We start from the raw sequence: 22,102 nt of genomic DNA, 5'->3' as shown, positions 1-22,102 counted from the left end.
AGCCCCTCGGACCCCCAGGGCCCCCTCCCGGCCCTGCTCCTGCGAGATCGCAGAGGGCAGATGCCCCCCGCCGTCCGCCCCGAGGCTGGTCCAAGGTCCCGCGGCTGTCAGCCTGCGGGCCTTGCCTCCGGCCGCCAAGGCAGGTCCCCCGTCCGCTCCTCCCCTGCACTGCCCTTGGTGGGCGCTCACCGCTGACCGCTGGCGCTGGCCTGCTGCGCTCATGCCCTCCCACTGCCGTAGGGCTACACACAGGTCAGGCCAGCCTCGGGAGCAAGACCCCTCCCTATGTGGTCTTGCAGTCTTGAGTCTAGCCTTGAAGGAAGACTCTTAAACGCACTTCCCAGAGTCTTCCTGACCTTTCTTGAGAGCAGCCCCCACCTGAGGCACAGCTACGCCCTTGCTGGACCACAGCCCTACTCCCTCTATGGCCCTCGCCTCCCAAGATGCGGTGCTATAAGGGCCTGGCTTGAAGGCAGGAGAAAGGTCTAGTTCCTCCCATGTTTTTATGATAATTTAAAATAGGTTTCTAGCCTTTAACACCATGGTTTTCTAGGAGCGAAGGAATTGTGGTTGAAACGTAAGTGAAACTAATGAGCAGAAAGAGGCAACACTGGGAAAGGAGAGGGGCGCCCTCGCACCACTCCTGGGTAGCGCTCACTGCGTACCTCTGACCATGATCTGCAGCTCTGCAGGCCAGACCCACCCGGGGGAAAGTCAGGTCCTCCGTCTCTGGCTCACCTTGGAGTTCAGTGCCAGAGCACTGGAGTGGGTAGGAAAGGACTGGGGCCCCAGTGGGTGGGGAGGGGTGGGGGATGGAGGGGGAGGAGCCTGACCTTAAGAGACACCACGAAGCACCAGGCCACACACCCGTGGCCAGTTCATCCTTATTGACTCCAAGTATCCACTTTCTGACTGCATTTTACAGACGAAGGTAGCAATGCCCAGAAAGGACAGAACTGCCCCACATCACACAGCTAATGGTGCTGGTGACAAGATCTGGATTCAGATCTGCGTGACTCCAAACTCCACACTCTTCCATTGAACTGAAGTTTCCCGGAAACCAAGATGTAGCCGTCCAGAGAAACCCAGACCAGGAAGAACAGCAAGAACATTGGGTGAATGTGACTGCCACGTTTGGCACCTAAGCTCCCCAGGAGAGGAGGGTCGGCCTCTTCTGTAAGGACCGAGCATCCCAGTTGGTCTTGTGGTTAAAACCTCCTACTGAGACAGTCCCCGCTTGTCTGTTCCAGGTCCTCGGCACATGGTCCCGTGGCTCAGCTCCAGATCACCCAGGATCCAGTGACGTGTGGAAGAGCCCCAAAGCCCTCTTCAAACTCACATCTTGTGGGGAGTGAGCCTCTGTGACTCACGTCAGCGGAATCTCCCTGCAGCCCTACCAGAAGGGGAATGCCAGTTAATTTAAAACCCTTCCCTTTGATGAGAGGGAGATGCAGGTCTCACTGCCCTACCCTCTCGCTCCTAGGTAGATGCTTGGGCCACCCGCTACCTGGGTGATTAGAATCTGACCCCACAGCCAAAAGTCTAAACTAAAATACTTGCAGATTTTTCACAAAGAGTTAATTAGTTCCACCTAAAGCTAGTTCTCTCTCTAGTCCCGATGCCTTAACTGAATGAAACAATAAACAACGGCTTCTATGCAGTAAAGAAGAAAATCTGGGGTTAGAAAGGTGTTTTTTTTTTCCAGGAGGTAATCCTCATAGACAGTCTCTTAACAATTAGTTATTTCAAACAATGCCCCCTTCTATTTAGTGTTTTGTCACATTTACTATCTCTACAATGAAATATCAGACACATGCAAAAAAATTATATATACTGTCAGGGTCCATTTTACTAAAAAAAATCACAGCTGTTTCACTTAAGCTTTGACCATTCTAATTCTGGTTCTTAGGTACCACAGGACAACAAAAATGTATCGATCTGCGTGAATGGTTCTAAATTTAAAATGAACCCTGCCCTCCACACACAAACACAACTTGGCGTTTCCCTTTACTCCTCCTTTTCCCATCCTGAGCTCTGTCCCTGTCAGCTATACAGTCTGCGCAACCCCGTTCAGAGCAGGGTGCTGCGAGCATCCAATACAACACTTCACAGACTCCTGTTTTTCTAATACTAGTCCAGCTTCTAATCCCCGCTCAACCAGAGAGAGACAGAAAGAAAGACACAAAGCACTGAAGAAAGACTCTATTAATTGCACAACCATTCAATTAAACCGTTACTTCTAACCTCGAAGTCCTCATCTGGCCATCCCAGAGAGCATGCCAAGACGTAGCCCTAAGACAAACAAGTACAAAGCTTGTTTGCAGTTTGCAAAGAGCTGGAAGTCAAATACATGTTTACTGTGAGCTAAGTTCCAAGAGTGTCCTAACTAAACACTCTATAATCCTGTACCTGTATTCCAGCCCTCTCCTGAGAGTGGGAAGGACATTTCCTTCCTCCCCTACCTCCCCATTGTGTGAAAATTCTGTTCAGTTTAAATTCTGTTCATCAACAGCAAAAATTTTTGAGGCACAAGACAGCATATTGTTTAAGAGCACAGATTCTGGGCCAGACCTCCCAGGCCAGAATCCCAGTTGTATCATTTACTGTGTGACAATGTACAGATCACTTAGTATCTCTGTGCCTCAGTTTTCTCACCTGTAAAATGGGGATATTACTGGATACATACCTCATAGGAAGCTGTGGAAATTAAAGAAATTAACATTTGTAAAGCTTTTTTTAAAAGACCCAGAAAAGTGTTTGACAGAGAAAAAAGAAAAAAGTAAGTGCCACCACCAGTCACACAGCAACTCCTTTAAGGAAATCAACAACTAGTTAGGAAGATGAGACAAAGGTAAATACAAATACAAAGAAACATAACAATTATTACATAAGTATTGGCTTTTGATAGTGGCTATGGGGGAAAATGACTAGACTATTTGCCGAAAAACAGACAACAGTCCATGAAGTCCCTGGAATTGATAAGGTGATGTAATATTTATACTGTCAGTGGTGAAAACAAAAGTCATTTTATTCATGATGAGGGTTAGGTTTAAAGATAGCATAAAAGGAGAAATAATGCATCTTCCTGGAGCTTCCAATTCTGGGTCCCAAATCTGGGCTATTAATTTTACTTCTTCACCTTTTTTATCAGTTGAATTTAAGAATGTGAGTTTCTCAGCAAACAACTGGATAAAGAAGATACACACACACACACACACACACAGGAATATTAGCCATAGAAAAGAAGTTCTGCCATTTGCAGCAACGTGGATGGACCTAGAAAATACGCCTAGTGATGTAAGTCAGACAGTACTATATGATATCACTTATATGTGGAATCTAAAAAATAAAACCTAAAAAATAAAACGAATATATATGCAAAAGAGAAACAGGCTCCCAGAAACAGCAAGCAAACGAGTGGTTACCAGTGGGGAAAGGCGGGGAGGCTATTAAGAGGCACAAACTGCTAAGCACAAGGAAGACGAGCAGCAAGGCCCCACTGCGCAGCACAGGGAGCTGCAGCCAACGTCTTGTAACAGCTTTAAACGGAGACTGACGTTCACAACTACTGAACCGCTGTCCAGCACACATGAAACTCACACATCACTGTAAATTGTAAATTCTACTTCAATTAAAAATACTTAATAACTACTTTTTTAAAAAAGACCAGACAGCAGATCCAGAACCTGGGGGACCCCAGGAGTAAGGGCAGGGCCAAGAAGACAGAGCAGCGTCAGGACGGCACCAAGAGCCAGGCCTGGTCAGAAGCCACCCAGGACCTGGCGGGTGGAGGCCCACGCAGGGAAACAGGCACTGGGCCCCGCAGACTGGGCTGAGGGCAGGGCAGTGGCCTGGGGCTTCACACCAGGATTCCCATCAGATACTCTGATTTCAGGTAAGGCTCAGAGTCACTTCATTTTTTAATCTACTTTTGAAAAATAAAATACTTTCGATTATGACTTTTATTTTGTTGGATTTTTATCAAAATGACAGGTGCACTTACGTAGTTCATTGTCAAATTGTTCTACGAGACTTGTTAAGAAAAAAAACCATAAAAGCTCCTAGCCCCATGTTTTGCTCCCCAAAGGCAGCCACTTTCACATCTTTCAGCTAATTGTTTTCATGTTCGCATCCATGTCTCTAAACAACTTACACATATTGCTGTTTCCACGTTTTTTTATCTCAGGGATCGTCTGTTGACTGTCTCCCCCATCTACGCACACATACGCATTTTCTTCCCACCAGGTCTCCTGGTTAGCTATGCTCTCTCTCAGCTATGTTTGACTAGTATTCAAGGATGACATCGTTACATCTCTGCAAATCCTATTTGCAGGTCATTCGTGTTACACAGCAGCTTCTTTTCCTTGCTGATGCAATAATTTGCTTCGTCTGGTTTTCCTTTACTTGCATGTCTGTGTTCTTATTAATTCAGTTCCTAGTTCCGTAGACCTCCGCACAGCCCGTGCAGGCGCAGACGTGTGCCACGGGGTCCCCTTTGCCTGGTGCCCTGGTGAGTCCGTGCCTTTCTAACATCACCGTTGTGTCGTCCATTTAGCAGTACTTCCAGGGAGCTGCTTGAACCTAATACCTGTACGTGCTGATGGCTTCGTCGGGGTGAGGGCCCTTGGGAAACTGAAACACACACAAGGAGGAGGAGAAGTTGCTGAAAACGGAGAAGAGGGAGGCCCTGTCAGCGCCCAGGCGTGAGTTCCCCAAGCCGCACGGCAGCTGGGTCTGCAGGGCTGGGGGCAGCGAGCCCCAGCCTTGGGGGAGGGACGCCTGGCTCACGGAGACGCGGGCACACGCTGCCCGGCCCAGCCCTTCCGCCTTGGCCACACCTGTCCTGCGAGTGACCCTCAGTCAGACCTCCCAGTGGGATGTCCTTCTCCAGGTCGTCCCCATGTGCACCTGCGCCTGCCGTCTCAAGAGACAGGGGACTCAACTAGCACAGACCTGAGGAAGGACCGCTGCTCTCTGCCTCTGCAATCCAGCTCCTCTTCCCCCCCAGCACGCTGTTTATCACTTGAGGACACATTTTTGGTGCCCCAACCCTACAGCCCTGAAATGACTAGGGCTTCCGATCTGGTCCTAGGGAGTGTGGGAAGCAGGGACAGTGTGCACCAGCAAGTTCCCAGCCCTCCTCGTGGCCAGACTCCTCCCACCCAGAGCTCGCTCCTCACCCCCAGCGCCCAGCCCGTGTGTACTGGGAATAGCTCGAGAAAGACAGGCCTGGACTCCTGTGTTTACCAGCCGTGTGACTCTGAGCAAGTCATTAAACCTCTCTTAAGCACTTTATTATTTGCAAACTGGAGATAACCATGCTTTCCTTTAAGAACTATGATTATATTTATAGTTAATAAATGGAGGACTTCCACTTCCAACAATATTAAGGATTTAATAACCTGGAAACTTTCCCACTATAACACAATTTAAGATACTACATAAACCATGAGATTCCTTTTACATGCCTAGCTGAGTTCTCAAAAAAAGAAAAAAAAAATAGAACTCCCCAAAGGCCAGAAATGAAACTGAAAACCAGAGTGAGAATTGTGTGAGGCCACACTGACAACAGCAGGGAGAGAGGGGAGGCAGCCTTACTTCCCCAGAGGGGCCAGAAGGTGAAGCGGAAGCTCCCACACGAAATCATAACTCTTAAAGAATCGGGGAAACAATGAACTAGGGGCAATTCATCACCATCTCAGGCAGAGAAAGAGAAAGCCTTTCTACCTCTGATTGGCTCTTTTCCCTCTGAGAATTCAAAACCCCAGGCCAGATCTCACGCAAGTTTGGCAAGATCTTGCTACCCAAGGTGAGATCTTGGCTCACCTAGAGAACCGTGTAGAGCCTCTCTGGAGGAACGTGATTGTCCGACTCGGGTTCACACACAGCACAAGAAGCAAGAAGCCAGCAGCCAGGAGGGTCGACAGACAAAGTCCACAGCAGGATCAATTCTTAAGAACGTCTGATAATAGAACTGGGGTGGAGCAACTAAGAAAATAGAATTTTAAATGATTTAAGACAAAAAAATTCTTGAGAAAGATAAAGCTGAAGGCAATACACTTCCTGATCGCAAACTATATTACACAGCCATAGTGATCAAAACAACATGGCACCGGCATAGAAACAGACACACAGATCAATGGAAGAGAACAGAAAGCCCAGAAGTAAACCTATGCACGTGTGGCCGGATGACTTACGGCAAAGGAGACAAGAATATACGATGGGTGAAAGGACAGTCTTCTCAATAAAGAGACTGCTGAAGAAGCTGTGCACCCACGTGCAAAAGAACGGACTTGGCCGTGGTCGTACACCACACACAGAGGGTAACTCCAAATGGGGTACAGACTTGAACGCGAGACCCAAACCGTAAACCTCCTAGAGGGAAACGTGAGGGCTGAGCTTACTGACATCGGTCCCGGCAATGATTTTTTTGAAAAGCAAAGGCAACAAAAGGAAAAGTAAACAGACGTGAGCGCATCACACTAAAGGCTTCTCCACAGCAAAGGAAACTATCAGAAGCATGAAGGCCACCCACGAAATGGGCAAAAATATTTGCAAGTCATGTATCTAATAAGAGGTTAATATCCAAAGACTCATACAATTGAACAGAAAGAAAACAAACAACCCAGGTTTAAAACTGGCAGATGATCCACAGAGACATTTTTCTAAAGACATACAGGTGGCCACCAGGTGCCCAAGAAGGTGCTCAACATGACTAATTATCAGGGAGATGCGGATCAAACCGCAGTGAGACACCACCTCACACCTGTTAGAATGGTTATTCTCACAAAGACAAGCAGTAACAAGTGTTGGTGACGGTGTGGAGGAAAGGGAACCCTTGTGCACTGTGGGTGGTAATGTCAATTGGAGCAGCCACAATAGAAGACAATATGGAGGCTCCTCCAAAAATTAAAATTAGGCCTGCCATATGATCCAGCAAGTCCACTCCTGGGTGTACATCCAAGGGAAGTGAAAACGGGATCTCAAAAACATATCTGCGTTTCCACATTCCTCGCAGCATTAAGGAGCCAAGATAAGGAAACACCCCTAGTGCCCTTCAGTGGACGCACGCATAGCAGAGGCAGGAGGTACACAGAACGGAACGTTGCTCAGCCAGAAGGAAGAGCGGAATCTTGCTCCTGTGACAACATGGATGCACCTTGAGGGCATTATGCTAAGTACATTACACAACATGAAACACAAAGAGAAACAAGGCTCAAAAAAATAAAGCAAGCGGGTCATCACTGAGCTGCAGGACAACTTCAAGTGGCCTAATCCGCTTATTGGAATCTCTAAAAGAGCGGAGAGAGATGGGGGCACAGAAAAAAATATTTGAATGAATAACGACCAAAGTCATAGCTTCAAAAACAACTATACACAGACCCTAGGTGTCCACAAAAGTCCAAGCAAGGGAAACATGAGGAAAACATTCGATTTGAGTAGTCAGAATGCTCAAACCCGTGATAAAGAGAAAAACCTAAAAACAACCAGGAAAAAAAAATACATTACACATAGAGGACCAAAAACAAGAATGTCAGTGGACTTCTCATTGGAAACAATACAAACCAGAAGCCAGTAGAGCAATGTCGTTAGAGAGAAAAAGACTACCCAGCTCGAATTCCACACCAAAGTAAGCGAATACACACATTTCTACATGAGGAGAAATAAACACACTTTTAGACATACAAAAGCTGAGCTAATTCAGCAGCAGCAGACGCTCACTGTGAGAATATCGAAGCCCTTTAAGCAGAGAGAAAATGATACAAGATGGAAATCTGAACGCACACACACACAAAAACAAAGAACAAAAATGGTGTGTGAGTAAATATAAAAGACATTTTTCTCATTTTCAACCCCTCTTGAAAAAATAATGGATTATTTAAAACAAAAATAATAACAATGCATTATGGAGTTTACAACATAAGTTGAATATATGACAACAATAGCACAGAGACCAGAAAGGAAGGACTAGACACACACTGCTGTGAAGCTCTCACACGTGAAGTGATGTGGCGACACTTGACTGTGGGAAGCTAGAGAGGCGCACACACGCCCCAGACAACCACAAGGTGCTGAGCAAACCCTGCAGCTGCTAGGCCAGCAAAGAGAACAAACACCGTCTTTTTTAAAAAAGCAATCAACCCAAAAGAAAGCAGAAAAAGAGAAGAAAAGGAACAAAAAACAGGACAAATAGAAGTCCTGTTTCTGCCATGTCAATAATCACATTAAATATAACCGTTTTAAATGCCCCCAAATAAAAGACAGAGATTGAATTTTTTTAAGCAAGACTCAAATATAGGGTGCCTGTGAGAAATGCATTTTAAATAGAAAGAAGCTAGTTGGCTAAAAGTAAAAGGATGAAGAACGCTATACCAAGGTTCTGCTAAGCAGAAAAGATGCAGAGTGATTGTATTAATATCAGACAAAGTAGTTTTTGGAGCAAAGAATATTACCAAGAATAAAGAGAATCATTCCATAATAAGTAAAGCTTCAATTCATCCAGAAAGCATAAAATCCAAAATGTTGGTGTACCTAAGAAATAAAGCTTGAAAATGCATGAAGCAAAGTGATAAACTGCAAAGAAAAACAGGCAAATCCAAACTGCATTTGTACAACTCAACGTTCTCCTCCCAACGACCGACAGAACAAGTCAACGGGAAATCAGGAAGAATACAGGTGTGGGAGACTCGAGCAATGCTGTCAACTAGCTTGGCCTAACTCACATTCACGACCACGCCACCCAGCAGCAGCATACATGAGCACTGACTCAGACTGTGTTCTGAGCCAAAACCAAGTCTCCGTCACTTTAAAAGGATGCCAGTCATGTAAAGCGCGTTCTCTGTCTAATATTGAATTAAGTTCGATATCAGTAATTGAAGGATATCTAAAAAATTTCCAAGTATTTGGAGACTAAAGAATATATTTCTATATAGCCCATGGGTCAAAGAACAAATCAAAAGGGAAATTAGATGCGCAGCAATTTCCTGGATGTGACAATGAAAGCACAACGGCATATGGGACCACATCAAACATAAACATCATGTACATCAAAGGACACAACAAACAGAGTGATAAGCAACCTATGGAAGAAGAGACTATGATTGCAAACCATATATCTGAAAAGAGGTTAATACCCAGAACATATAAAGAACTCCTACAACTCAACAAGAAAATCAAATGACCTGATTTTAAAAATGGGCAAAGGACTTGAATAGAGGTCTCTCCAAAGATGTCATACACATGCCCACCAAGAAGATGAGAATATGCTTATCAGTGATCATCAGAGAAATGCAAATCAAAATCACAGTTAGATGCCACTCTGCACCCATTAGGATGGCTACCAGAAAAAAAAATAAAAATAAAAATAACGTGTCATTGAGGATGTGGGGAAATTGGAATCCTCGTGCACTGTTGGTGGGACTGTAAAATGGTAAAACAGCTGTAGAAAACAGTATGGAAGTTCCTCAAAACTTAACAGCAACACTCCCATCTGATCCTTCAGTCCCACTTTGGTGATACATCCAAAATTAAGGCAAAATCGCAAAGAAACATTTGCCCACCCACGGTCATGGCATCACTATTCACAGTAGCCAAGAGGTGGAAGCAACCCATTCGTTGGGACGTAGAAAGGAGGAGAAAGACAGCAAGGAGTTAGGAGAACTGCTGTCAGTCCCTCGGACGGCAGGGCCTCTCTCGGTGCATGACAGGTGTGGCATGGGGGACAGCGGTGGCATCAGTGAGTGGGGAATGGCCTCACTGCCCACCAGGTAGGAAGAGGGGCAGTTTGAGGCGCAGGTTAGAGTGTGGGGGCTGGTGGTGAATTGCCATCACGACGGTGTGACTTTCTCCACACTGCTTATGAGCCCCAGCCCAGGACGAGTGGAAAAGGAGGAACTGGACTCTGCGGCCGACCAGCAGCCAAGATAAGGCCAAGCAGTAGCACTGAGAGCCTTTGTTTCACAGACACCAACTCAAAAGCATCCACTTCCTCCTGTGTGTCAGGTACTGGGGTAAACACGTCCCTGCCCTTCAAGAAACCACGGAATCTTAGTCAACTCGGCTGCTACGAACAGCACAAGCTGGGCGGCTAAGACAACAGCACTTCCCACAGCCCTGGAGGATGAGACGCCCAGGACCAGGGCACCAGCCGGTCTGGTAAGATGCTCTTCTGGGCTTGCAGATGGTCACACAGTGCAGAGAAGCAGCTCTGGTCTCTCTCACTTTCTACAAGGGCACTGATCCCATTGGGGGCCCATCCTTGTGACCTCACTTTGACCTCATCGCCCCTTAGCGCCTCCACATGCAGGGTTAGGCCTTGTCCCAGTCTGTCCCAGCTGGCACCACAAAATACCACCCCCTGGGGGCTTATAAACAACGGAAATGTATTGCTCACACTTCTGGAGTTCAGGGGTGCCGACGTGGTCAGGTGAGGGCCCCCTCCCAGGTCACAGACTGTCCTCACATGGTGGAAAGAGTGAGAGGCTCCAAGGGGTCTCTTCTATAAGGGCACTAATCGCATTCCTGAGGGCCCCACCCTCCTTGTGACCTCACCACCCCGAAGGCCCATCTCCCAACACCATCGCTCTGGGTGCTGGGCTCTCACCATCTGAACCTGGAGGGGGACACACTTTAGTCTGTAACACACGGATTGGAGGAAGGAGACAGGAGCAAGCCTGCAGCGTCCACTCACTGGGATTCTGCAGAAGCACACCGGTGGAGGGTCTCGGGGAGAACAGCCAGTGAAATGGCCCCGGGAGAGCATGGGAGGAGGGAAGGTGCAGAAGACCCAGCGATGAGCTGTGGGGACAGGCTGGGGAGAAAAACGGGCCCAAGTTGCCAAGAGCCCCCTGCTGGGCTAAAGCACTTGAACTTGAACTTGAACTTGAAGAGCAGGTGCCGTGGTCGGGGGTCGGGGGCTGAGCAGAGTAAGGAAGTGTCAGGCGTGGATTCAGAGCAATTCCTCTCGCCCCAATGGACAGATGAGCAGAAGCCCAGAAGTCCAGCTTGAAGTCATGGAAAAATATTTCCACCTCCACAGGGTTGTATCTTTTGGTGCAAAACCACGCCCCACACCCACCCCTGCATAGGTCAACATTCGAATGTTAAAGATACAGAGAGTAATAAAGATAAGACAGGTGTGCACCTGAGGGCTGGCCTTCGAGCCCAGAGAGGTGCATGGACAGCGGGGCCTTATCCGGACCTGGTCTCGAGGCACATTCCTCTTACGCCCTCTCTTACAAAGCCAGCGGCCAGAATTTTTAACCCTTCTTCATTTTTCATTTACAGTGATAAACAGCTTTCTGTCCTAGGAAATAAACTTACAAAAGACTGTGTAGTTTCTCTTCTTCTCTGCTATCCTCGATCACAGAGCTCCTCGTAAATCCCACGTCACTGAAGCCCGTTTTCGGCCGCACGTCGCTATGCACGTAAAGAAGCAAGAAGATGCAGCACGCCAAACTACAGCGTCAGTGCAAGAGCAGCGGCATTGGATGGAGGCGCCGCATTTCCGTTTTCCCTCGTGTCCCCCAACGATAGTGCTTGTCGCTAGTCTTCACTGAGGTCACGAGGCGTACACCTGTGAGCCGCGCGCGAGTCAGTTCGGCGCAGCCTCCGGGCCGCGTCGCCCGCAGCGGCCTTCCCCGCCAGCAGGCCCGGCGCCGCGCTGCGGAAGCCCTCCGGGGCTGCCCGGGGGCCGGGGCCGCGCATTCCAGCCAAGGCCCCAGACCGGCCTTTCCCGCCGCCCTGACGAGGCGCCCCGCGCCGAGGGGTCTAGCGCAGCAAGGGTTCCCCTCTCCTGGCCAGAACGCCGCGCGCTGGCCGCGCTTCCCCGGAGGGCCCTCGCTTGCCCCACTCCTGGCTTCCGGGGAGAACTGTTCCTTGGCTCATAGACACATCACTCCCCTCCCTGCCTGTGTCTTCACATGGCCTCCCCCTCTGGGTCTGCGTCCAAACTTCCCTCTTGCTGCGGGACACCAGTCATTGGTGTAGGATCCACCCTAATCCAGCATGACCTCATATTAGCTAGATTCCACCAGCAAAGACCCAGGGTCACATTCGTAAGTGTCAGGAGTTAAGAACTCAACAGATTAGGGGCGGGGTGGATACAATTCAACCCGTGACAGTTCCCAAGTGAGTTTTATAGCCCACAGAGTCTGGAACCTCTAAAAATTTGGATGACGGATTCATTAAGGCAGAAGGCCGCCACAGCCACACGGGACCCTGACAGCCTGGGGTTCTGCCTCCCCGCTTGGATGTGGGATGCAGGAGGGGAAGCAGTGGGTGCGGGCGGGAGGTGAGACACCCAGAGCTCCCCCCGCGGGACACACACAGGTCTCCAAGCAGGGACCCGCCTGCCCAGGCCCCAGCAGAATACTCGAGCTACATGGGGTCACAGGAAGTCCGCGGACCAGACATGGGCACCTCACTTTCACCTAAAGACCGAACCCCAAGCGGAGGCCCTTCTCACCCCGGTGCCGCTGGCTCCACTGCGGATCCGCGTCTGGGCTCGCGAGGAGCGTTTTTGCAGGCCCTGGAATCAGATGACCCAATTCAGTCCTGGCTCTGTCACTGAGGGATCCAACACAGCACACGGAAGCCTCGGTGTCCTCACCTGGGGACGGGGATGATGAAAGGAAGGACCAGTCGGGTTGAGTGAGCTAACTCAGGGGGGTCTTGTCACAGCATCACCTTCGAATACCTGTGGGCTCTTCCTCGGTCACGTCAGCACCGCGGCTGCTGGTGACAGACTCTCATCTGATGGAACTGACCTTCAGCGCTACAGCACTTGACACCACTGTCCATGCGATTACCTACCTCGAAACCTAATAAATTCGTGAGCCAATGATTTCCTCTGATACCAGTGAATGAAGACAAAAAATCTTGAGGCCATGAAGTGTGTTTGGTGCAGACTTCTTGATAAACCAAAGCACTAATATGTCTCCTCAGGGATGACAGAGGGAGGCTCCGTCTTGGAATATATGTTCATTATATTCTCAGCAGCGTACTTAAATTTGCTATATATTGAAAAGTTTTATTAAATGTCCCCATGAAATGTACTATGATTTACTCACTCACATAAAAATAAAATAGCAATGTTGCTTTTTAAAAAGAGGCTCCTCACGGAGTCTCTCTTCTCCCCAAACTCAGAGGAATCCAGTGACCATGTCAGCAGGTGGAAAAGAAGCTGGTCTGAAACAGGAAATCACCAGTTGTGAACCAGAAACAGAAAGCTGCCAAGGCTCTAGGTCTGTCTGCTTATCTAAACTCCCGGGGGTCAGCATTTGAGAAGTCCGTGAGGACGGAGAGCAGACAGCCCCCCGGCAGGACTTCCCCAGAGGCGCCATGGGGAGATGATGTGTTGATCCACTGCATCTGCAAGCATAAAAACCAAAACCGACATGTGGGGCAAAGGACCAAGGTCTCCCGGAAGGCTGCTTCTCGTCCTTTTAACGCTGCTGCCCACAACATGGCTCCGTGGCCTCCAGTGTCAGCGCACCGGAGCACCGGCATCACCTCGTGGAGCCTGCCCACCCGTCGGCGGCCCACTTCCGGGGGGACAGGATGGCGGCTGGTTACATGCAGCACAGGCGTTGATCTCCCCGGCAGCTGTTTGTGCCAACTCCTGCCCCTCACGGACGTGAGCTGCCGGAGGCGCGCGCTCCACAGCCAGGGCTCAGCGCGCAGAGCCAGGCTGGCTCCCGCAGGTGTCGCCCAGGGCGCGAGGCCGGGCTGCAGGCACACCCACGAGGAACCTGCATTCCCTGCCTCCATTTACAGCTGCTAGCAAGACGCTGTGTGCGTCACACAGTCACCTGTCATCGTTTGGTCCTGGGGATAGTAAAGGGGGGCAGAGGCGCCACGAGCATTCCCCGCGACCTGGTCACACCCACAGCCCCCTGCCCCCTACGCGCCTCTGCCCCCACCCTTCCTGCAACCCCGCGAACCCTGAGGGGAGCTGTGGAGCCTGGGCTCCAATTTGCCGTGATTAAAGCAAACATGCAAATAAGAGTAACTAACTCATTTGAATGAATTGACTTAGAAGCGTATTTTTGTGCCCGCTACACAGTGGGCATTTTGTGGCATCACTGCCTCAGAGCAGAGGTACCGCACAGGGTGCACGAAGGTGGGCGTGAGCAGCTCCAGAGCCAGGGACCCGAAGAGGGGGGCTGCATCCAGGAGGGGAAACCAGGGGTAGGGGAGCCAGGTTGTCTCCAGGGAAGGGAAGCGGGGCAGTGAGCAAGCCTGGCATGCAGATGAGTGGACACCGGCCGGAGACCAATCTAGAGACGGACTCCAGCTTCTGATGGGGTGCAGATGCCTCCCAAGAACAGACCACCCTGACAACAGGGGAGATCTCATTCAAGGCACTGGTCAGACTTTAATCGTAGAAAATTTTCTACAGGGTGAAGGGCGGATCAGAGCTCAGATCAGGTCAGGAAGACCCCCGGAGAGCGAACCTTCACAGAGCCCTGGACTGGGGGTCCCCTCGAGCTGGAGATGGAGCGAATTCTGCAGTTCCCTGGTCTCCTAGGGACCAGTCAGATGTGCATGAGAGCCCTGCTGAGCATCCCAGGTTAGAGGTCAAGCAGGAGACGACCGCCGCCACACCACCCCTTCCCCGGGAGGAAGCTCTGGACCTGGTGTGCCCGGTGGGGGGTGGGGGAGCAGTAGTGTGCAGCTCTGCACTCTCCCCACATGCTGTGCTCATAAACACCGTCTCTGTGGTGAAGCCGCGGCCGCGTCTCCAGCACCTGCCTCTGCTCCTTGTCACCTTGCCTCAGACTCGCTCCACGCAGGGTCCCCTCTGTCTCTGCTCGCTGTGGCCAACCCAGGCTTGTCCTGCTAGGCAGTGACCAGTCCTCGCTCCCAGGACACACAAAAACTGTGGCTTCGGGCGCTGGCTCCTCTGCCGTCAGCAGCGTGCACCCTGCGCTCGGCCCAAGTGTGTAGCTTTAGCTGTTGGCCCAGCTGGAGTGGGGCCTGACAGTCAGGTCCATTCCCTGAGACAACAGCTACTGAAGACCTACTGTGTGCAGAGTGTCACCCAGTACCATGTGTGCAAGACACACAGAGGTAAGTCAGACCATCTGCAGGAGTGGGACCGGTGCCATCCCAAAGGGGTGTGTGAAACGAGGCCTGGGAAGACCAGCATGGCACAGACGCTGGTCCACAGTAACCAGGGACCATTTCAAGGGCTCATATGTAGCTTTCGGTGGTCAAATGTCCGGGGCGGCGGTAGGGGGGTAATTAGATTTACTTATGTATTTTTAGAGGAGGTACTGAGGACTGAACCCAGGACCTTGTGCATGCTAGGCACACACTCTACCACCTGAGCTATGCCCTCCCTCTAATGTCCAGGAACTTTCAAAGCAAGCTGTTAAGCCACGCGTAGTTTGGAACCAGCCAGGATGAGAGGACGTACACCAGGGAAATCAGCAAATCCCATAAATCAGGCCTCCCCCATCCCACCACCTGGCCTATCTCCGTGACAACGGCGGCAGAAGCTCTTCAGAGCCCGCCCCCTCCTCCCTCTGGTGCTGGGATCCATCAGAGGCGGGTAGCACACCAGCCCACACATCCCAGTGGAGTCTGGCAAGTCTTGTGCTTCGATGTGGAGCCTGAAGTCCCAGCTTTCTGACCCCTGCTTCCAGCCATAGAAGTGGGCGGGGCCGGGGTGGGATTCAGCTCGGTGGATACAGATGGTGAGTAAGGGGTTCAGCTGCTCAATTACAGCCCAAGAGGAAACTGAGGCGCTCGGGAAGGAGGGGCTGGCCAGGGTCTCTACCACCTTCTAGAACATAGCTGTGTGCCCCCAGGGGCAGGTCTGACAGCTCCATGCCTCGTTCCCCGCTTTATAAAGTGGGGACACTAATGCCTGCTCAGCGATTGTTAGGACTAAGGGGTGTGATGCCTGGACCGTTCCCACGGCCAGGCCCCCCTCAGCTGCTGCCCACCTTGTTGCTGGCCGCTCCCAACGTCCTCTCGGAAGAAGCAGGAGAAAGTAACACGACTCACCAGGGTCTCCTCTGCCTTCCTCCTCTCTGAAAACCCCAGTTACTGTCATCCCACGACTAGGCTGCGTTTCCCCAAGTTCCTTGCCGAGAGCTCCCACAGCTTCTCAATCATGGAAACCTCTGGGAACCCCCTTCAAGCACAGATTCCGACCCACGGAAGAAGACCGCCTTGGGGAGCACGCGAATGAGCCCGTGTCGGAAGCTCGGGGTCCTGCTGCTGACGGAGGCCGGGCAGCCCCGCCCACCTGGGCTCCAGCTGCCAGACCCCACGCCCACTCAAGACAGTGGGTGTCTGAAGATCCCAGAGTGGGTGAGCCCATCATTTAGAGGATTTTTTCAGTCTGGGACTCAGGAGATCTTTGCAAGAAACAGCATGTGCCTTCTCACCAAGTAACGTAAACCAATAACAGGCTCCAATCATGCCATTTTTAAAAAAGCTTTAAATAACTTTCTCAATGCAAAACAACCCACTTAAGCAAACTGAAGTCATTTTACGGGCCAGCTGAACCACATGTGCACCCAGAACCACGCTGAACCATGAACCCGGGCCGTTTCATCCGCCATCACTCGGTGACCAGCGCTACGAGGTAAGACGGGTGAGTCCACATGGCTCCCACCACAGGATGCTGCCTGTCAGCCGAACGCCTCCCCTGCTTGGGGCCGGCTGTGGGCCCTGTCCGTCTAGATTTCCCTGTGCTTTTAACCACATCTCGTATATGCACCAAAAAGAAAACGGTCTCCTTCTGAGCCCCTGCCTCCTGGTGAACCTGGAGATGAATTCAGCTTCTGTTTTCCCCAATAAGTCAGTGTCGCAGCCCTCACCACGGCCACCTCAAGCCCACACTGCAGTAAGCCGCAGCTCTGCCAGCGCCACGAGCCTGAGAGCCCGCTCGCTGCCTTTTCATTAAAATTCCAAGTTGGTGTTTTTGTTTTCAAAGGAAGGACAGAGCCCATCAAGGTCACTGGGAAGGATGCCTCGCTGCACACTTACCCTGGGCAGCTCCCAGGGGGGCGGCTCGCTGCAGCGGGAGGGGCTTCTAGCAACTTTCAGCACATCCTCCAGATACAAATAGCCTCTATGGCAGGAGAGGTCCCAGCAAGGAAGACAGCGACAAAAGTAGGTTATTGCCTGGAGATGCCGGCCTTCCCCCGGGCTCCAGAGCATCAGAGGTTGGGTTCTTTCCAGCTAAATTTAGCATCCGCATTAATGTGCTGGAGAACCGTGCCCTTTAGAAAAGCCACATAAAACAGTAGAGGGAAGATTACTAAAATTTGTGAAGCAGTCGCAGCAAGAGACCCCTGGGCACGACGACTGTGGTAAGTACCTTGTTAAGCCCCCGGCCCGGCCCCACCTGTTTCTTGTTAACACGAGGGGTCCATTACGGAGCATCACCACTTTCCCAAGGGGCAGCCATCTGCATTTGGAGCTGGGCAGTGATCTGGGCCCGGGCCAGCCTGACAAAGCCCTTCCTAGAGTTTCAGGGACGGAAGAGCCAGCCCAGCAAGCAGGCTCCCCAGATTTTCCAGGGTGATCTCAATTTCTTTTTGTCATCTTATTCTTTTCAATAGCAAAGCCATTCCGCATAGAGGCAAAAAGGCTTCCATGTTTACTCCTGGCAAAATTTTCCATATAAGCAATGGCACAAGTCAGAGAACAGTCCTCTGCTGGACTGTGCATCCTGGTTCTGGGGTCAGAAATCAGGGTCCATCATTAGTTTGAAACTCTGCCCCCCCCATTGCAAGTGAAGGTGAAGAGACATCTCCCGAAGGAGAAGAAGGCAGCATTCGAGAAGCAGATCTCGCCCAGGCACCATGATGCCTGGAAGAACGGCTGATTGGTAGCTGCCCTAGTTGACTCTGTCCCATTGTCTCTCCGGAACAGCTGATTCTGTGGTGGGCACACGGTGACACGGGGAAGAGGAAATCCAATTCCAGCTCAGCGGCTGATGGTGTGACCTTGGGCAGCATCTGCCAGCCCTCCAGCCTCTCTTTCTCTTTCCCGGTAAAGTGTAAACCTAAGCATACCTACCAGGAGGAGCTGTTGTGAAAAACAAAATGAGGGCATGCAGGTCAAGGTGTTTCTCGCGGTGTCTGGCACATGGGAGGCGCTCGAGGAGTGTCAGGTAGTGTTATGCAGGTGCTGATGACTTCCCAAAGGGATAAGAGAGGGAGGGAATGAGGAGATGTTGAGAACGTGGACTCTAAACTCTGTCTTCATCTCCGCAGAGTCAGAGGATGCAGAGCGGGTGGGATTAAGCAAGCACTCCGACCGGTTCTGAAGTCCAGTCCACTGAGGGTGACAGTGTGGGTATTATTCATGGCACACAGTGTTCAGAGATAAACTGAGCCCTCGGAGATGTCAGTGTGACTGGGACAAAGCAAAGGCCTTTCGTGTACTGAGCAGTACAAACAAGCTCAAAACAAGTCATTTTCTCTTTAAAGCCTAACGTCCTTTGACCACTTGGGAGCACACCCAGCGCAAGATGCAGCGAGGAGGACCAGTGCCAAGAAGCGGCGAGAAAGGTCTCCTGCAGCTGTAGGCATGACTGTCACCTGCCAGGCGGAGGCTAGGTGACAGGAGAGGGGCTGCCTCCGCTCTGCCCCGGGCGACGTGAGTGGCTGGTGTGTGGCCACGTTCAAACCCTCCCTCTTCAGCTTGTTCACTGTTTAAATCACTTGGCACAAATCCTGTCAGCTCTGTGAGCTTTAGTTTCCTCATCTGTAAAAATGCAAATCACGGGACCTTCCTCCAAGGTTTTTGTGAGGATGACATGAGAAGCTGGCCCCGAGTAGGTGTGGAACACAGACGCGCCCTCCCCATCGGAGAGCAGTCCGCCCGCCTCGCGTCCAGTCCCCTCCGGGCTCTCACCAGGTGAGTGAGAAATTTAGAGCCAGCCAGTCCCAGGTGTGCCCTGCCGTCCTCTGCACCCCGGTGTCTCTGCGCAGATGAACCCAGACGATTACGAACATCAAAGCGGTATTTCAACGTGACTCCTGCCCTCCCCATGCTGCCGAAACTCGCAAGAACTTCTGATCTCCAGAGCAAATGGCCTTTGGCTGGGGCTCCTCTTCCTCCCCCTGCAGCACTGGCATTGGCTGCTTTCCATCTCGAAAGCCTTTTCCCTCCTGGTTTCTCTGGTTTTTCTGCTCTGGGTTTCCCCTCCCTCTCTGCCCTTGCCCTCCAAGTCCACGGCACCGGTCCCCTGGTCCCCTTGATTCCTGTGTGTGGGTGCCCCATGCTCCCAGCCCCATCTCTCCTCCTCCCACTCTGTCCCCATCCTGAGTCTCCCTCGTGCCAATGACTTCAACTCACTCTCTAAAATCATGGGTCCCAAATCTGTATCTGTGGTCCCCATACGTCTTTTTGAAGAACATACATCTTTTCCAAACCTTAGACTAGGGGTCGAACACCCCAATATCTGCAGGGGCTGAGCAGGTCCCATTAATAACCTCCTGGACTCGAGGGCAGGAGGGAGCAGGGGAGACCGCAGCAAAGTGGGGACCCTTAACTCCAACCGACTGTAGTCCTGCAAGCATGAGAGCTCAGGGACCCAAATCTTAAGGTTTTTCAAGAGGAGTCAGAAATGCAGACTTTCATAAGCAATTAATGCACAATCTATTCAGTTTCTTTTTAACTGTGTGGGGAAAGCCCATACGAGGCAACTATACCTGAAAGCCAGATGTGAGCTACTGTTTACACGTTGTGCTGGACCCAAAGGTTCAACTGCTCATTTTAAGCCTCATTGTAAAGGCTCCTTGAGGGGGAGGGTAGAGCTCAGTGGTAGAGCATGTGCTTAGCATGCATGAGGTCCTGGGTTCAATCCCCAGCACCTCCTCTAAAAATAAATGAACCTAATTATGCAAACCCCCAACAAAATAAAATAAATAATTAAATAATAAAGAAATAATTTTTAAAGGCTCTCTGGAACCTCAAATTTAACATATTCAATCCACCATAACCCTCCCTGAACCAGCAATTCTCATTGGTCTGTATTTCAAATGTTGCCAGTCCTACTCTCCCAAGCATTTAGGCTTCAAACGGTTGCATCCTCTTTGACTCTTTCTTCGCTTTCCCTCATCTGGCCAGCTCTGCTTTATTACCTCTGCAACAAGTCTTGAGTCCCCATCGTCCAGCGTACGCCCGCATCGCCCTGCACTCTCCACGGCAGTGCCACACTGGACTGGCCGGCCTCCCACCTTCTCCTTCTCTCCAAGCTGGTCGTCTGTGCACAGCGGGCTCATTAACCTGCCTCAAATACTTCTTTTTGTATAACTCCCCTACTCAAAGTTCCGAGCTCTCTATAGCCCCCAAAGCGCGGCAAGTCCTTCTCAAGCTGCATGCAAGGTCCCCAGCAATCCGGGGCGGGTACACTCGCTGCCCCTGGATGTCCATCCCCTCCTCCTTCCCTGGTGGCAGAAACCCTGGTGCCTTGCCCGGAATCTGGGCATGGAGACCAGACGTCCGTGGGACTAAGTTCTGGCCGACAGAACGAACGTGCGTCCTGGTGGTTGACTCTGGGAACCTTCTCAAAGAGATGGAACAGGTGTGCCCCTCCCCCCCTTCTTCTTTGTCCCTTTCTGCCTCCTGATTCTAGAACAGGATGCTACAACCTTGGACCATCGGCAAAGAGCCCACAGCGCAGACTAACAGGAGAGAGGAACGTGGGTCCGCGACTCAGCGGAGCGCCATGCCGGCCCGGGGGCCGCGCCACGCCAGCTGCTGGGCTCCACATGTTTCTATCTTGTTTAAGACGCGGTTCCTTCTGGCTCCTGACGCTCAGTCAGCCTTGCCCTTGCCCGTCACTCACAGAAATCTCCTCTCACACGCCTCTCCCCGCCCCCAGCCGCCCCCGCCCACCATCCCGACGAGGCCACGCGCCGGCCCCCGACGCGCGTCTGCTTCCCCGCCTCCCCACCTAGTCTCGTCATCCCCTGACCGCTGTCCTCTGCTTGGAACTCTGTCCTACTCCCAAGGCCCTCCCAGAGCTCGTGTGTCACTTCCATAAACCCGCCCCCGCCCCCACTGGCCCCTGCTGCCTCCCCCTCAACCCCGTCAGCCCCTCACTGCGCCCCCCTCCTTGTTCGCGCGGGTACTCAGCCCGACCCCCGTGTGCGCGGCCGGCACTCTGCCCGAGCACTAACGGCCCTGCGCACAGAACTGTGGATCCTGGACCCAGTGCGTGTAACTGAAAGGGGGAGGAACGTCACCCCAGGAGATCGACACATGGGCCGAAGGGTGTGAGCAGAGGGTCCCCCCACAGGGCTGGGGGTGCCTGGGGATGGAGGAGGTCCTATGGGTGGGCCGGGTCTGCAGACAAGCTGGAGGTGCGGCTGGACTCACCCACCAGTACAGCCACCTCCACGTCACCTCTCCAGCCGCATCACCCCCAGATCTACGGACCAAGCAACTGCACAGAGTTCCCAACCCCTGCCCAGGCTCTGCCCCTGCCTGGCTCCTTCCCACGGACATGGATGGTCAGTGGGCCACTGTCTTTGTATTTGACCAGAAGTACATTTTACACCTTCTGATTTGGGCAGAACCCCCACCACAACCGATTCCCACAAACCCGGCTAGATTTGTCTTCTGGCACCTGTCTCTGAACAAGAGGCAGTGTGTGGCTTGGCAGAGGGTCCAGGTTAGGATTTCATGACATATGGCCCTGTTGGATGTCAGCCACGCAGGCAGCTCGTCCAGGGAGCTGGTTCCTGGGCCGTGAGCTGCTCACCTGAGAACCCCCATCACCTCTTCTCACCAGACACCTTTGACAAAGGATAATGTCTGAGTGCAAACAGCAAGGAAAGGGGCTGGGAAAGAGGACAGCAGTGCCTGCTCTCCCCAGGCCTCAGGCCCCTCTGAGAGCCGGCCTGCCAGGGCTAGGATGCTCACTGCCCACGACCCGTGTCGGCCTCTCTCCCAAGCGACACGTGCTCTCTGAGAAACGCGCGGCCCTGACGGAGCAGACCGGGGGCAGATCCGCACCACCTCTGCCCGGCCCCATCCCCGCAGCTGTGCATCTTGGGTTTCCTAAGCAGTTTGGCACTGAGGGTGACCCCAGACAGGAAGAAAGGAGAGTGTCTGTGTCACAGGC

The 22,102-nt window shown here is 51.8% G+C and overlaps 2 long non-coding RNA genes across 2 annotated transcripts; one reads left to right on the top strand and one right to left on the bottom strand.

The window, feature by feature from the left end:
• The first annotated feature begins 675 nt into the window (after window positions 1-675).
• LOC140685471 (uncharacterized) lies at window positions 676-1,644 on the top strand. Its single transcript, XR_012058708.1, has 3 exons — window positions 676-769; window positions 926-1,115; window positions 1,251-1,644. It is a non-coding gene; the product is annotated as an uncharacterized lncRNA (long non-coding RNA).
• Window positions 1,645-3,953: 2,309 nt separating this feature from the next.
• Window positions 3,954-20,505, bottom strand: LOC140685470 (uncharacterized). The gene is made up of 3 exons (XR_012058707.1): window positions 20,115-20,505; window positions 12,467-12,610; window positions 3,954-4,632 (listed from the first exon to the last, which is right to left on the bottom strand). It is a non-coding gene; the product is annotated as an uncharacterized lncRNA (long non-coding RNA).
• Between the last annotated feature and the right edge of the window lie 1,597 nt (window positions 20,506-22,102).

This window comes from Vicugna pacos, chromosome 14 (genome assembly GCF_048564905.1).
Source record: "Vicugna pacos chromosome 14, VicPac4, whole genome shotgun sequence".
NCBI classification, from domain to species: Eukaryota; Metazoa; Chordata; class Mammalia; order Artiodactyla; family Camelidae; genus Vicugna; species Vicugna pacos.
The sequence above is the reverse complement of the archived record's forward strand: the minus strand, read 5'-3'. Positions and strand labels throughout refer to the sequence as shown.